General features: G+C 38.7%; 1 pseudogene; it reads right to left on the bottom strand.

Moving 5' to 3' along the window:
* Positions 1–722: 722 nt before the first annotated feature.
* Positions 723–1,469, bottom strand: LOC104655571 (annotated as a pseudogene).
* Between the last annotated feature and the right edge of the window lie 14,241 nt (positions 1,470–15,710).

The raw sequence follows: 15,710 nt of genomic DNA, 5'->3' as shown, positions 1-15,710 counted from the left end.
TGTGTGTGTGTGGTTTTTTTGTTTGTTTGTTTGTTTGTTTTACTTTCATTCCATATACTTCATGTTACACTCTACATTATTCACTAGTTTAGGTGAGACAATAAATGAAATATAAAGGACTTATTTATAAAATACCAAAACCTTTCAAGTTTTTGCCCATTAATTTCACCAGATGCTCTGAAATAATTTGCATCCCTGGGCACAAATTTCGTTTCTTCCTTCATAATACCAACAATATGTAATGATTATTAGTAACTCACGTAAGTATGGCAAGAAATGCAAAACAAGAATACAAGAATGGAATGCAAAAGAAAAACAACACATTTATATGGTAGTTTATAAACAAGCGAAGGCCCAAGAAATAAATTTTCACGACTGAATTCAATTTTTTCCATAAACCAAAGTTGGATTACTGTACCTACAGGCTTTCTTAGAGTAAACCCATTTTGAGTCACTCAACACAGTTAAAAACAAAATCTTTTGTAGAGAAAAGCCTTTTAAAAACCCAAGAGATGTCTTTCACAGATTCGACCCTGATTTTGCACAAAACGGGCAGTTGATTTGGCTTAATTTTATCACACACCAGACTTGCCACAATAGTTAAGGGAAGACAGAGGCAGGCTAATAACAACAAAAATCACAAATACAACAATATATTTCAATTTGAGAGCAGGTACTGTTTATTAACTGACCGGCTTAGAAAAATAATCATGGTAGACCCCTTAGTTCATTCTTCCAATAAGCCTGTTGATCTGATCTTCCCTGTTGCCAGCATCTTCACCCTCTACAAAATGGGTGGTCTTTTTCTTCATTCCACCTGGTGGAGAAAATAATTTGAAGGGCCACAGGAAGTTATTTGCCTCTTTGAAGCGTTTTCCAACTGTATAGATCTCATAAATCAGATCCTCCATGCAGATGATGCCATATTTATCAAGAGATCGAGCGATCAAAGTGTTATCTGTCAAAGCAGTTCGCCTCTTATTGATTTTGCCATAACCGTGCTTGAGATTAACTCATCTATTGACTTCAGATTGGGGTACCCCCATGCAATATATGGCTCTACAATCCTCAGCATGTTAATCGAAGCCTTGTTGAGCTTCACAAAGGTTCCACTGAAGATTTGAGGAAGGCGAAGAAGCTGCAATACCTTTCGGACCTTTGGGCTCAAGCCATTGATACCTCTGATCCTGATGACAAACGCCAATTTGGGTTCAGCAGGTACATAGAAGTTGCCAGCTTTTCTTGACATCCTCGCCTTTCGAATTTCAGTTCGGTACATCTGCCTATATTCCTTGTGATAGTGCTTCGCTTTTTCATAGGTAAGCTTCCTCCTTGCCTTTCGAAGCATCTTTTAGGCAAACTTCTTTCTCCGGTGCTTGATCTTCAGCTCTGCGAAATTCCTTCGCTTTTTCTTAAGGGTTTCTGGGCACAGCAGGAACCTTCTTCTTCTTCTCTTCTACACCCTCCATGGTTCCAGCCGGAAAACGAGCTCTCATTGTAGTTTTAATTTAAATTTTTCTCATGATTAGTAATGTTGAACCTTTTTTCATATGTTCATCGGCCAACTGTATATCTTCTCTTGAGAAATGTCTGTTCATGCTCTTTGCCCACTTTTTAGCGGAGCTATTTTATTATTATTGTTATTTTCATTGTTGAGTTGTTTGGGTTTCTTGTAGATTCTGGATGTTAGTCCCTTATCAGACGCATATCTTGCAAATATTTTCTCCCTTTTGCAGATCGCCTGTACATTCTGTTGATTGATTTTTAGATTTGTGGAAGTTTTTTAGTTTAGTTAAGTCCCACTTGAAGTTCCAGTACCTGTTGAATAGGAGTGGAAAAAGTAGACCTTTTTGTCTTGTTCTTGTCTTGTTTCAGCTCTTAGGGAGAAACGCTTTCAACTTTTTCCCATTCAGTATGTTGTTGCCTGTGGATTGGTCAAACATAGGTTTTATTATATTGATGTATGTTCCTTCTGTTTCGTTTATTGAGGGTTTTATCATGAAAAGATGCTGAATTTTATCAAATGCTTTTTTTATATGTATTGAGATAATCATATTATTTTTGTTTTCAATTTTGTTTATGTGGTGAATCCCATTTATTGATTTGGGTACGTTGAACCATCCTTGCATCCTGCAATAAAATCCACTAAATGGTGTTGTATTATCCTTTTAATGTACTGTTGGATTTGGCTTGCTGGTATGTTTTCTTGTTTTGTTTTGTTTTGTTTTTGGTTTTGGTTTTAGAATTTTTACATCTATGTATGATCATCAGGGATATTGGTCTATGGTTTTATCGTTCTTGTGTTCTTGCCTAGCTTTGGTATCATGGTAATACTGGCTTCATAGAATGAGTTAGAAAACACTCCCTCATTTTCGATTCTTTTACGACAGCTTAAGTAGGATCAGTACCAGTTCCTCTTTGTACATGAATCCATCGGATTGTGAGCTTTTTTTTTTTGCTGTTTTGGGGAGACTATTCTATTACTAATTCAATCTCACTACTAGTTATTGGTCTGTTCAGAATTTCTATGTCTCTCTGATTCAAATTTGTGAGGTTGTATATTTCCAGGAATGTATTCATTTCTTTTAGGTTTTCTAGTTTGTGAGCACAGAGTTGTTCATGGTAATCTCTGATAATATTTTGTATTTCTGTGGAATCAGTTGTCACATCTTTTCTCATTTCTGATTGTGCTTATTTGAATCTTTTTTCTTCATTAGTCTAACTAGCACTCTATTGTTTTTGTTTATTTTTTCAAAAAGCAATTTTTCATGTTATTAATCGTTTGTATTGTTATTTTGGTCACAATTTCATTATTTATTTTCTTCTGGTAATTTGGGGTTTGGTTTGTTCCTGTTTTTCCAGTTTATTGGGGTGTAATGTTACATTGTTAATTTGGGATATTTTTAATGTATGTATTTAACACTATAAAATTCTCTCTTAGCACTGCTTTTGCTAAGAAAGAAGTTTTGCTGTATCCCAGAAACTTTGATATGTTGTGTCTCCATTTTCATTTATTTCAAAAAAAAATTTAATTTTTACCTTAATTTCTTCATGGATCCAAAGAATTTTCAGAAACATGTTGTTTAATATCTATGTATTTGTATACTTTTGAGAGTTCCTCTTGGAATTGATTTCTAGTTTTATTCCACTGTGATCTGAGAAGATATTTGATAACATTTTGATATTTTAAACTTTGTTGAAACTTGTTTTGTGGCCTGACATATGGTCTATCTTGAAGAATTCTCTATGTACTGATGAGAATTATATTCTTTGGTTGTTGTGTAGAATGTACTGTAAATGTATGTTCAGTCCATTTGGTCTGAAGTCCAAGTCTAGCACAGTCAATTTGGTTTTGAAGTTCTCTACTATTTATTGCTATCTCTTTTCTTAGGTCTAGAGTATTTGTTTTATGAATTTGGATGCTCTGGTGTTGAGTGCATATATATTTAGGATTGTTACATCTTTTGTTGAATTGATCTCTTTATCATTATGTAATACGTTTTTGACAGTTGTTGATTTAAAGTAGGTTTTATCTGATGTAAGAATAGCTGCTTCTGCCAGGCTTTGGTTTCTGTTTGTGTGGAATATCTTTTCCCACCCCTTTATCTTCAGTCTACAAGTGTCTTTACCAGTAAAACGAGTTTCTTGTAAGTGGCATATAGTTAGACCATGTTATTTTTAATTTTTAACTTCCATGGGTACCTAGCAGGTGTATGTGTGTATAAAATTTGATACAGGCATATAATGTGTAATAATCATATTAGAGTAAATGGGGTGTCCATCACCTCAAGCATTTATTATTTTATTGTGTTACAGACATTTCAATTATGTTCTTTTAGTTACTTTAAAAATATACAATAAATCATTGCTGACTATAGACCCCTTGCTGTGTTATCAAATACTAGATCATATTCATTGTATCTAACTGTTTTTGTTAGCTACCTATTAACTATACCCACTTCCCCCGATGCCATCCTTTTCCATTACTATTCCCAGCCTCTAGCACCATTTTTGTATTCTCTATCTTCATGAGTTCAATTCTTTTAATTTTTAGCTCCTACAAATGAGTGAGAAGATGTAGTTTGTCTTTCTGTGCCTTTCTTATTTAACTGAACATAACATTCTCCAGTTCCAACCATGCTATTGCAAATGACAGGGTCTCTTTTGTTTATGGCTGAATAGTACTCTGTTATGCATATGTACCATTTTTTCTTTATCCATTTGCATGCTGATGGACATTCGGGTTGCTCCAAATCTTGGCTATTGTGAATAGTGCTGGAGTAAACTTGGGAGTGTAGATATCTTTTTGATATACTGATATCCATTCTTTGGGGTATATACCTAGCAGTGGGATTGGTAGATTATACGGTAGGTAAATTTTTAGTTTTTGAGGAATGCTTATACTTTTCTCTATAGTGGCTGTGTTAAATTGCATTGCTACTAACAGTGTATGAGGGTTCCCTTTCTCCACATCCTCACCAGCATTCATTATTGCCTGTCTTCTGGATAAAAACCAGTTTAACTGGGGTGAAGTGATATCTCATTGTGGTTCTTATTTGTGTTTCTCTGATGATCAATGATATTGAGCACATTTTCATATACCTGCTGGCCATTTGTATGTCTTCTTTTGAGAAGTGTCTATTCACATCTTTGTCTCATTGTAAAAACTGGATTATTGGATTTTTTTCCTATTGAGTTGTTTGAGCTCCTTATGTATTCTAGTTATTGACCTCTTGTAAGTTTAATAGTTTGCAAGTATTTTCTCCCATTCTGTGGGTTGTCTGTTCACTTTGTTGATACTTGCTCTTGTGGTTCAGAAGCTTTTTATTTATTTTATTTTATTTTATTTTATTTATTTATTTTTTGAGATGGAGTCTCACTTTTGTCTCCCAGGCTGGAGTGCAATGGTGTGATTTTGACTCACTGCAACCTCTTCCTCCTGGGTTGAAGTGATTCTCCTGCCTCAGCCTCCCGAGTAGCTGGGATTACGGGCACTTACCACCATGCCTGGCTAATTTTTGTGTTTTTAGTAGAGACAGGGTTTCACCATGTTGGCCAGTCAGGTCACAAACTCTTGACCTCAGGTGATCCACCCACTTCAGCCTCCCAAACGGCTGGGATTACAGGCATAAGCCACCACACCCGGCCAGCAACTTTTTAAATTGATGTGATCTAATTTGTTAATTTTTGCTTTGGTTGCCTGTGCATACGAGGTATTACTCAAGAAATCTTTGACCAGACCAATATTGTGGAGAGTTTCCCCAGTGTTTTTTATTTTTTATTTTTTTATTTTTTTGTAGTGGCTTCATGGTTTCAGGTCTTAGATTCAAGTCCTTAATCCATTTTGATTTGATTTTTGAATACAGCAAGAGATAGGGGTTTAGTTTCATTCTTCTGCATATGGATATCCAGTTTTCCCACCAGCATTTATTAAAGATATTGTCTTTTCCCCAATGTATGTTCCTGGCACTTTTTTTGAAAAAGAGTTCACTCTGAAGGTATGAATTTGTTTCTGGGTTATCTACTTTGTTCCATTGGTCTGTGTGTCTGCTTTTATGCCAGTAACATGCTGTTTTGGTTATTATAGTTCTGTAGTATAATTTTAAGTCAAGTAATGTGATTCTTTCAGGTTTTATCTTTTTGCTCTGGATGTCTTTGGCTATTTTGGGTCTTTTGTGGTTCCATATACATTTTAAGATTATTTTTTCTGTTTCTGTGAAGAATCTAATTGATATTTTCATTGGAATTGCATTGAACCTGCAGATTGCTTTCAGTAGCATAAGCATTTTAACAATATATATATTTTTCAGTCTGTGAACATGAAATATCTTTCTTTTTTGCATCTGGGTTGAAGTGATTCTCCTGCCTCAGCCTCCCGAGCAGCTGGGATTTCCCATTTTGACCACTTCCCATTTTTTCTCAGTTCCTCTCTCTCTCTCATTTGCCCTTTTTACCACTGCTCTTCACTTCTGCTGATGAAGTTTAGACTGTATCATATCTATTCTAGATTATTTCCAAAACTTCCAAACTGGCTTCCTGGTCTTCATTGTCTTTCTTCTACCTAAAACCAGATCTGTTTCATTTTTTAGCTTAAAATCTTTCAATGAATGGGCACTCATTAGCTGTGGGGGATCAAGTCCAAAATCCTCACCATTCCAGTGAAAATTCTCTGATTCCTGCCAACCTTTCACCTCCTTTATTTCACTCACACGCAATTTGCAGCTTGCAGCCATGTCACATCACATTGATTGCAATTCATTGAAGCATTCCTGAACATTTTTCTCTCTATTTCTTCCTCATAGGTCAAAAGATATGGAATGCAACAAACCAAATCTCATGAAAGTGTACACTGCTGACCAAGGCTTTCAAAGGACAAGAAAACTTTTCCTTTCAATATCAGCCTATGAGCTTCCAAATTACATAACTGCAACTGGGAGAGCACACACATCATCTTGTTCTCAAGTCTTTTCACGTTAACCTGTGGAAAGTTGTCCTGGGAAGTCCCTCTGATCTTTTTATGAACTGGTGGCATCTTATGACAGTCCTTTTAGGACTGGGGAGTTTTCCTGAACACCTTAGCATTGAAATCCCTTCCCCATGTCCAGCCTTACCTGATCAGTTCATTATGCACAGCACCTTATCTTACATTGTATCTATCGTATCAGCTGGGGGAAAGGCGAAGCACCCGAGGCAAAGGGAAAGGGCCCTCAAATGGTGTCTTATACACGTAAGAAAACAGGAAGAAGGGCTCTAATGTTGCTTACTCTTGCAGCAGTTATTACTCCAGGCTCTAGTTTTGCCTAAGTTGGGGGTCTAGCATACTTATTAGAATATAGGGGAACTTTAATATTCCCTCTCCTGCTTGCTAAAGATTTACCTAGGGTTAAATATTAATGGGAGGAAAAGTTAATAATTCTCCTCAATTCCTAACATTTTTTCCTTTTCTCCAAAAAATAAATAAATAAATAAAAATCCCCAGCTGTCTGCAGATGCTTGCTCCCCAAGAAGATTCTTGGATGCTTTAGGTCAAATATTCTTTCTGTCTTTCAAATAAAAATTATTTTATTAGATTGCTTGATTTAAAAATTGTATGGTAAGCTATTAGGGGCTGCATGTATTTGTAAGACAGACAGAGACAGGCCAAGAACAGAACATGGTTTGAAAGTGATCATAAAACAATTTCATTAAGAATTGTTTGTTTTTCTTTCCTTCCTTCTTTCTTCCCTCCCTCCCTCCCTCCATTTCCTTTTTCTCTCTATTCTCTTTTTTCATTTCCCCCCTCTTTCTCTCTCCTGTACCCTTTTCCTTTTCTTTTCTTCCCTCTCACTCTTTTTTTCTTTTGTTTTTGCCTTTGCTTTCATCCATTTATTGAACAATATATCAAGCTGAACATTAGAGATAAAAAATATGAAAAAAATTATTACTGCTTTTAGGGACTACACAAGCTAGTGTTAGGAGAAACATGTGGGTACACAGTTAACCATGAGATTTGGGCTTAAACTGATTTTTTGAAAGGAAGGAAGGCTTTTCTATCTCCTGTTTCTTGTATTTATTCTTTCATGATGACAGGATAGTCTGAGAACTGTAAGGCACTCTCTTAAATAGCATGTGGACTGAGTTTGAGAATGCTGATAAAACAGGATAAGGGATTTGACATTCACCCTGAAGTCAGTGAGAAGCCACTACTAAAAGATTTTAGCAAGAAAATAGGATTATCACATTATTAGAAAAAATATTTCAATAATAGTGAGAAGGGGAGAGATAGGTAGTGGGGTTCAGTCCGGGGACTTTAAAAGTAAGTAAATCTTTCAGGAAGGTATTGCCATCATCTAGACAATGAGAAAGTCCTGGACTAAATCACTAGAAGTTGGGCATCTAGAGAAGATACGAGGTTTTAACCTAAAGAAAAGACGTGGGTGATTGATGAAAACGGGGATGTTCTAGATGGCCCCCAGGTCTGAGAATTTGGTGCTGTTGACAATGAGGGGAAGACCAGGCATTGGGATGAAGGAAGGGTGAAGATGGGTTCAATTTTCAATATGTTGGATTTGAAGTCTCTTACTAGATATCCAGCATATATTTAGGAGGAAGATGGGTTTGGAACTCGGAAGACAGATTAGTATGTAAAATGTAGCTTTGGAAGTTGACAGTCTATAGATGGTGGTTGAGAGCATGGCAGTGGGTATAATCACTTAAGAATGGAGTGAAGAGTGAAAAAAATTAGAGGAGAAACATCAGAATCCTGGGCAACACTAATACTTAAGGTAATAAATTATGGTAACTAAGGAGACAGATTAAATAGCCTGTGAGGTAGAAAGACAGGCTAAGGCAAGTGATTTCATCAGAACAGAGGAAGCCAAATTTCAAGAAATAATAAATTAAACCCAACAATAAATATTGTAGAGAATCCAAGTAATAAAGGAACTAGAGGATAATAAATGAATTTAGCAACAAGGTGTTCACTGGGGACTCGATGTGACAGTAGAGCAGGGTGGGAAGTGGACGACACATGGTGCAGTTGAGGAGACGTGGGGAGCACGGGGAAGCTGTACGAGAGCTCATAAGGTGGGGGCTATGATGGGGAGACATTAGCAACACTAAGCTGATGGCAGAGAAGCTGTGAGTCAGGGGCCTCGATGTGTGTACTCTGCTTATTGGAGGTTGGGGTAAGGGCTGGCTCTTTGGTGGAGACCGAGGGGCCGGAACTGAAGAGGACAAAGATGTGTCAGTGTTCGCCACTGCAGGAGCACACAGAGGGGCTGTCCAACCTTGGCTGGCTCAGAGCCCACCTTAAGCTGCAGCCCAAGAGCAGGCTGAAGTGGGCTTGAGCACCTGGGATGGCTCTGTGAAAGCACACGGGGTCAGGAACCTGACCCTACATTCTCTTCTTTCATAATTCAATCTCAATACTGTAGAAGGAGGAAAAGAAGGAAAAAGAGTACTTGTCCTCTATCTGTTCACCTCACTGCCCTGTTCACATCAAATTCCTCCAAAAAGAAAGTAAAAGAAAAAAAGCTTGTCTCTGCTTTGCCAGTCCCACTCACAATACTTAAAGAGAAAGAAAGATGTGAGCTTATTTATAGAGGAGGATTCACATTAGATTTTACTCTGGGAATATTTTTATTAGTTGTGTCACTGGGTTAAACGTTTTGTATTTTTTTCTTCTTTAAATTTCTTGTTCTATTATGGTTTAAGAAGGGTTTGAAAGGTTTTAGGGTGTATCCATACCAAAAAGAAGAAAGTCTGAAAAGAAAGAGGCAGGAGATTCTAGAGAGAAACAAGCTCTGAAGTGATGAGAGGTGTCAGACACAGAGTAGTGATGAAGATAGGAGGAGAGAGACCTTCCGCTGAACTGGGAGAGCAGAGAAGAGAATCCAGATCTGAAAAGCCAAGGATGTGACTTCCTGTTCATTGGCCTCTGATTTTTCCATATGGGAAAGACTCATCTTGGGCCTGGGGTATGTTCACGGCTGGGCTGCAGGTATGACTGGGCATAATGGGTGGATTGGAGAAACAGACCCCAGAGCAGCTGGTTATATGATCCAGCTTCCAGGAGAACTTTTTTGTCTGGTGAAATGATGGAGAAGGAAGTTTTAGTTAAGATAAGGGGAGAATAAACGTGGAGATGAAAAAAAAAAATAAGATACATGCTTTTATAACCCATCAGAAAGAAGGCCACAAACAAAAGCTGAAGGAGCTGTTGTGTGTGAAATATGGAGGCAGCAGCTGGCTCCAGGCCACAGAGTTAGTTGAAACGCAGGCCTACTTGGCACCTAGAGGACCTCGGCACTTTGGTTCCTTGTACTTAAATGACAGAAGCCTTGGGACCAAAGGGATTCATGGAAAACATGAAGGAACTCAGAGGATGCCCAGTTGAAGATGCTTATTGGCCTCCACATGTCTCAGTGTCTCTCAGTTTGAAGTGGGTAATCCATGCAGGTGTCCAGAAAATAGTAGGACTGAGGTCCGAAGGGAGCAGATGAGGGCAAGGGCTATGTTAATTCACAGTATATTTTCTAAAAGAAAGAGGCCAGGTCTCTACATCTTGGGGAGAGGAGTAAAGGTTATTAGAGAAGGGTCAGAGTCCTGTCTTGGGACAATGAAAGATTATTATTATTATTAATTTGAGAGACAGGGCCATGCTCTGTTGTCCAGGTTGGAGTGCAGTGGCAAAATTATATCTCACTATAACCTCAAATTCCCAGGCTCAACTGATCCTCCCATCTCAGCTTCCCAAGTAGCAAGGACTATAGGCATGTGTCACCATACCTGGCTTTTTTTTTTTTTTTTTTTTTTCCATAGAGATGGTGTGTTGCTATATTACCCAGGCTGGTCTCAAACTCCTGGCCTCAAGTGATCCTTCTGTCTCCCAAAGCAAATGGGAGATTACTGAAGAGTTTGGAGAGCCTCGCTGAGAATGGTGAAAATCAGCTTGCAGTGCTATCATTTATCAGTTTTTCCTCAGTGTTTAGCAGCTTGTATTTCAAAATGCAGAAAGCAAGCAGCTAAATTAATTCAGTGTTGAGGTCATTTCCAAAAGAAAGTTGAGGAACAAGTTCACAGTAAGAGAACCCTAAAGAATTCCCAGGCCGGGCGCAGTGGCTCACACCTGTAATCCCATTGCTTTGGGAGGCCAAGGCGAGCAGATCACAAGGTCAGGAGTTTGAGACCAGCCTGGCAAATATGGTGAAACCCCGGCTCTACTAAAAATACAAAAATTAGCCAGGTATGGTGGCATGTGCCTGTAGTCTCAGCTACTTGGGAGACTGAGGCAGGAGAATCGCTTGAACACAGGAGGTGGAGGTTGCAATGAGCCAAGATCACGCCACTGCACTCCAAGCTGGGCAACACAGTGAGACTCTGTCTTAAAAAAAAAAAAAAAAAAGGAATTCCCAGAAAGATCTGGTGCAGGGAGGGTAACTAGAAGTCCCATACATTGAATGGGAGAAGACACGTGGTTTAAGAAGCAGAAAGCTCCTGTTTTTAAAGGTTATTATGGCTGGTGTGGCCTGGGGGAAATCTTTGTTACACTTCTAGTAAGGCAGCCTAAAATCGCATTAGCATTTTTGGCAACTGCATCACACTGTTGGCTTATATTGCGCTTACAGTCAAACAAAATCCCTAAATCTTTCACACTTGCTGTTCTTAAGCCACATTCCCACTATCTTGAACTTGTGAAATTAATTACTGTTTGGGGTCTAAAAGTAGTGCTATTAAATTTCATCTTGCTAGATTTAGGCCATTGTGTCAGCTTTCAGAGAATATTTTGTATACTGATTCAGGTTCTCAATACACTTTTCCCCGTAACCTTCGGTAACACAGATCCCAGAGACATTCTTTATCCACAATCAAAAGTGACAGATTCACTCTACTGTTCTGTTTTTGAGCCCTCATCTTCATTTTGTTTAAGAGACTTTGTCCTGTTTCTTCCTAACATCCTGATTTGCCAAAGTGCACTAGTTAGGATGGTTTTGCTTGCAAGCATGGAATGCTAAATCAACCTGGAGTAAACAATAAGGACATTTATGAGTGCATAGAGGTAGGAAGGGCTCCAAGTATGATACAACCACAGCCATGACTCTTTTGCTGTTTGTAATTTGGCTTTGCCTTCTCCCATGTGTTGTCCTCAGGTCAACTTCCTTTGTGGTTGTAAGATGCCTGCCAATAGCAGGGAGGATAACATGGTTTCTTGTTTTTGTCCAGAGGGAGGGTGAGAAGGAGAGAAAGTATAAATGAAAGACTATTCTTTCAACCTTATTAGGACCACCCTCTAGAGTGGACCAACAATCCTGATTTGCTTAGGAGTGAGAAGTTTCTTGGAATGTGGGACATTCAGTGCTAAAACCAAGAAAGTCCTGGGCAAACCCGGATGGTCGGTCACCCAAGCACCTATGCCTGGACCAGTAATCATTACCAGGATAACACCTGAACTAATTGGCTTAAACCAAGATTCTTGGCAAATAGGTGGGTACTTGTGATTGGTTTGGACACATGTTTCTGGTCTGTCTGTATCAGAGGCAACTGGGGGCAGATTCCTAGGCCACCAGATATATGGATTCAGACTTTCTGGGCATGAAAATTGGAAGTCCATTGTTATCAAACAGTACGGATGGTAGTCCTACATACTTGTGCTTGGAGAAACACTGATTTAGACCTCAGATCTGAAGCTGGGGTCGACACCCAAAATGTCATGACTAGTACACAGTTGGGCAAGACTAAGAAGGATATTAGACAATCACACACCTGTACTCAGCTATTTTATTTCCCTGATTTTCCAGTCAAGTCATCCTGCCTCTCAGAAGGGAAGGAAAGTGTTCTTAGAGAAACAGACCATTTTGCATCCTAGTAATGCCCAGTGGTACTTGACTCCTCTTACTAAGTACTCATAAACCATGTCTGAGGTTCACTCTTACTTTTTCCTCCTGGAATCAGCACCAAACTCACAAGTGTAAGTTTGTAGAAGTCATGATGTTCTTTAAAACATTTTTTTTTTGGAAAGTCAGAGCAGTATTTCATTGTGTTCAGTCTTCAAAGAAGCAGTATAGATATCTGAGGTTAAGAAATTGAACTCTGGTCAGGCAAACTAAGTGATGAAGCTGAGCCCCTAATTTGCATATAATAATTTTGCATATATTTGGTAACTTCTTAAAACATATCATCTGCAAAATAGAATAATGATAGAACTTACCTCATTGGATGGTTGAGAGAATTAAATGAGATAATATTTATAAAGCTTTTAGCACAGTGCTCATGTCATTAGATCGTCAGTAAATTTTGATAATCAGTATTGTGCCTCTTCATTCATTCATTGTTTGAGATATTCTGAGTACTGAGTCCCAGGGCTAGGGAGGGTGCCTGGCACTAAAAAATGCAAACATAAGGAGTAGTCCCTGCTATTAGAAAGCTAACAGTATCGGCATTAAACTACAATGCCACTAATAGTAGATTTACATATAATATGCCAGGAGGAAGAAATGATTAATTTGGGGGATGATCTGGGTCCTGAAAAATAAGAAGTTTTCTAGATTTCTAGATAAATGTGGGAGAAGAGGGAGACAGAAGGACATTCCAGAGAAAGGGTGCAACATGAGCATTAATAAAGGCATGGGGACACACAAGGGTAGGACCCCTTTGTGGATGTAAGTAGGTTTGATGGGTGGAATGCAGGGTTCAGGTCAGTAGCAGTGGTGGAAGACAGAGAAGTACTCAGGGGCTGACTCAGGGCTTTCTGGAAGAGTTTAGACTTTTATTCTAGAGATAGAATAGAGTTTTAAGCTTATGGATACCTGGTCACATTTTGTTTTGGAAAGACCAACCTAGGGATCATGAGGGGATGACTTGGAGGGTGGTGAGGCAATTAAATTTGTTAAGATCCTGAAGCAATTCAAGTGAGAGCTGATGAGGTCTTAAACCAAGAGAGGGATACAGGTTGTGCATCCCTAATCTGAAAACCCAAAATCTGAAATGCTCCAAAATTTGAAATGTTTTGAGTGCCAACCTGACACAAGTGAAACAGTTTACACTTGATCTCATGTAACAGATTGTGGTCACAATGCAGGTGCACAATGCACAGGGTCTCTCAGTCCCTTTCAGCTGTGATATATCCTTTCCACCATGCCCTGAGTACCCCCCACCACATATCCACACAGGGTAATAAAATGTCACATGTGAAGGCCCAATGTGCCAAAGGCAGTTTCTCCATAAAGCCCCACAATTAATAAAAATATTGTATGAAATTACTTTCAGGTTATGTGTATAAGGTGTATATAAGATGCAGGTGATTTCATGTTTAGACGTGGCTTCCATCCCCAAGATATCTCATCATGTATATGCAAACATTCCAAAATCTGAAAAAATTCCAAATTTGAAGCATGTCTAGTCCCAAGCATTTGAATAAGGAATACTCAACCTGCATTAGAAATACAGCAGAAGGGATAGAGACAAGAGATGTAGAGTAGATACAAATGACAGGACTGGGTGATGGGTTAAGTGTGGGGTGAGGAAAAAGAAAGATTTGGGGAGAATTCCCAGGTTTCCGTCCTGAGTGGATGGTGATATCATTGTTCCAGATAAGGGACCTATAGTGGGTGGTGGTGTAGTCAGGCTTTGGACCACTTGAATTTGAGTTTTCTAGGAGACATCCAGATGGATATGCATAGTAAGTCACTGGCTCCACAAATCTATACCTGAGGAGTGGGTAAGGCCAGAGCCTCCTGAAGAGATAGGCTGGGAAATCAGCAGGAAAAAGCTTTCCAGTATTAGGACTGGTGCATGACAAAAACTGCCTGAGATGATGCTTCAGGAGAGTGTGTAAACTAGAATGAAGAGTAGAAACCCCAGAAAAAAACAAAATTCCACAAAGCTCTTTGACAGTGATTCAGTGGTGTCCTCGGCATGTTTTCTCAGGGCTCAGGTCAGAAGAGTGAAACACATTTAAACTTTTCTTTTTTTACTCCCCCCTTTACAGTAGTTTTTACTAATTTTTCTAGTCCCTTCACTATTCACTTTCAAGTAGCTGAGTTTTTCTTTAAATTTTGTTTTTCAGAGGGTAAGTATATGACAATATTCTAATTTTAAAATTATGTCTTGAGAAGCTTGTTTTCTAAGTAAGCTTTTCCAGTTGTTTTCTTATGTTCAGGCAATTAGAAAAGTTTAAAAAATAAATTAAATTGGATTAATACTTCTGATAGATAAATGGGGATGGGGAACATGGAGGAGAGACAGACCTGAGAAATGTTTGCAGAGGGGAGAAAAATCCTGCGTAGTCTATGTCCAAAGAGCATTTTTAAGAGAGGGAAATGGACGTGTTTACTGCGGTTGCTCTAGTATTTAAATGAACTGCAGCAAGATTCTTCCGTCTTTCTTCCCCAGCAGTTACAGAGGCAGCCTGGGAAAGATTAGAGACAAAAATCCCAGTTTCACATGTGAAGAAATCTAAAAGATTCCAATAAAATAGTCTGAAAGACCTCTGCCAACTACAAACTAGAATCCATAGGTCACTGGGGAAAATAATCCTGGAACGACACAGGAAGTAACGAACTCCAGCCAATGTCGCCACCTAGTGGGAAACGACAGGATTTTAGGACTTGGAGATGGCTTAAAATAATTATTAGGGGTTTTGTTCATTCTTTCAATAAACATTCTTTGGGAACATGCTATGTATCAGATACATTAATAAGTACCGGGAAATATTTAGCAATTGTTTGCAGTTGGGTCTATGAACTCAGACCTCCATTTCATTTGGTGGCAGAAACTCAATCTCAGTCACTTTAGTACCCCTTTTCCCCCTGACCTGGGTAGGTCTGAGTTACAGGGTTTAGTTGTGGCGAGGAATCTGCAGAAGAACGGGTTCATCTAGCCCTCTGCATTATTGTCTTCAGCTGAGATGTTTTTGCTTCTTTGAACATTGGCCCCCACAGGTCACTGCTGAATCAGCTCTTGTTTTTAAGCAAAGGGTTCTTTTGAGTTTGCCTCTCTCTTAGATATTTCCAATACCTTCTCATACATTCTGTTTTTGTATGACTGACTACTGCCCCATCTGCTTAGACACACTGAACATCCATTTTTATGTTTCAGTGTTGATGCTTCCCTTAGCTTCATCTTGGAACTGGGTCACAGTTCTCTTTGACCTCGAATTCTCGAGATCTGTTTTGGGCTTCTTTTGCCCCATTTTCTACAGGTACAAAAGAGCTTATGTTCAGATAGCCCCA

Source organism: Rhinopithecus roxellana, chromosome 1, assembly GCF_007565055.1.
Source record: "Rhinopithecus roxellana isolate Shanxi Qingling chromosome 1, ASM756505v1, whole genome shotgun sequence".
NCBI classification, from domain to species: domain Eukaryota; kingdom Metazoa; phylum Chordata; class Mammalia; order Primates; family Cercopithecidae; genus Rhinopithecus; species Rhinopithecus roxellana.
This window is presented reverse-complemented; position numbering and strand designations above follow the sequence as displayed.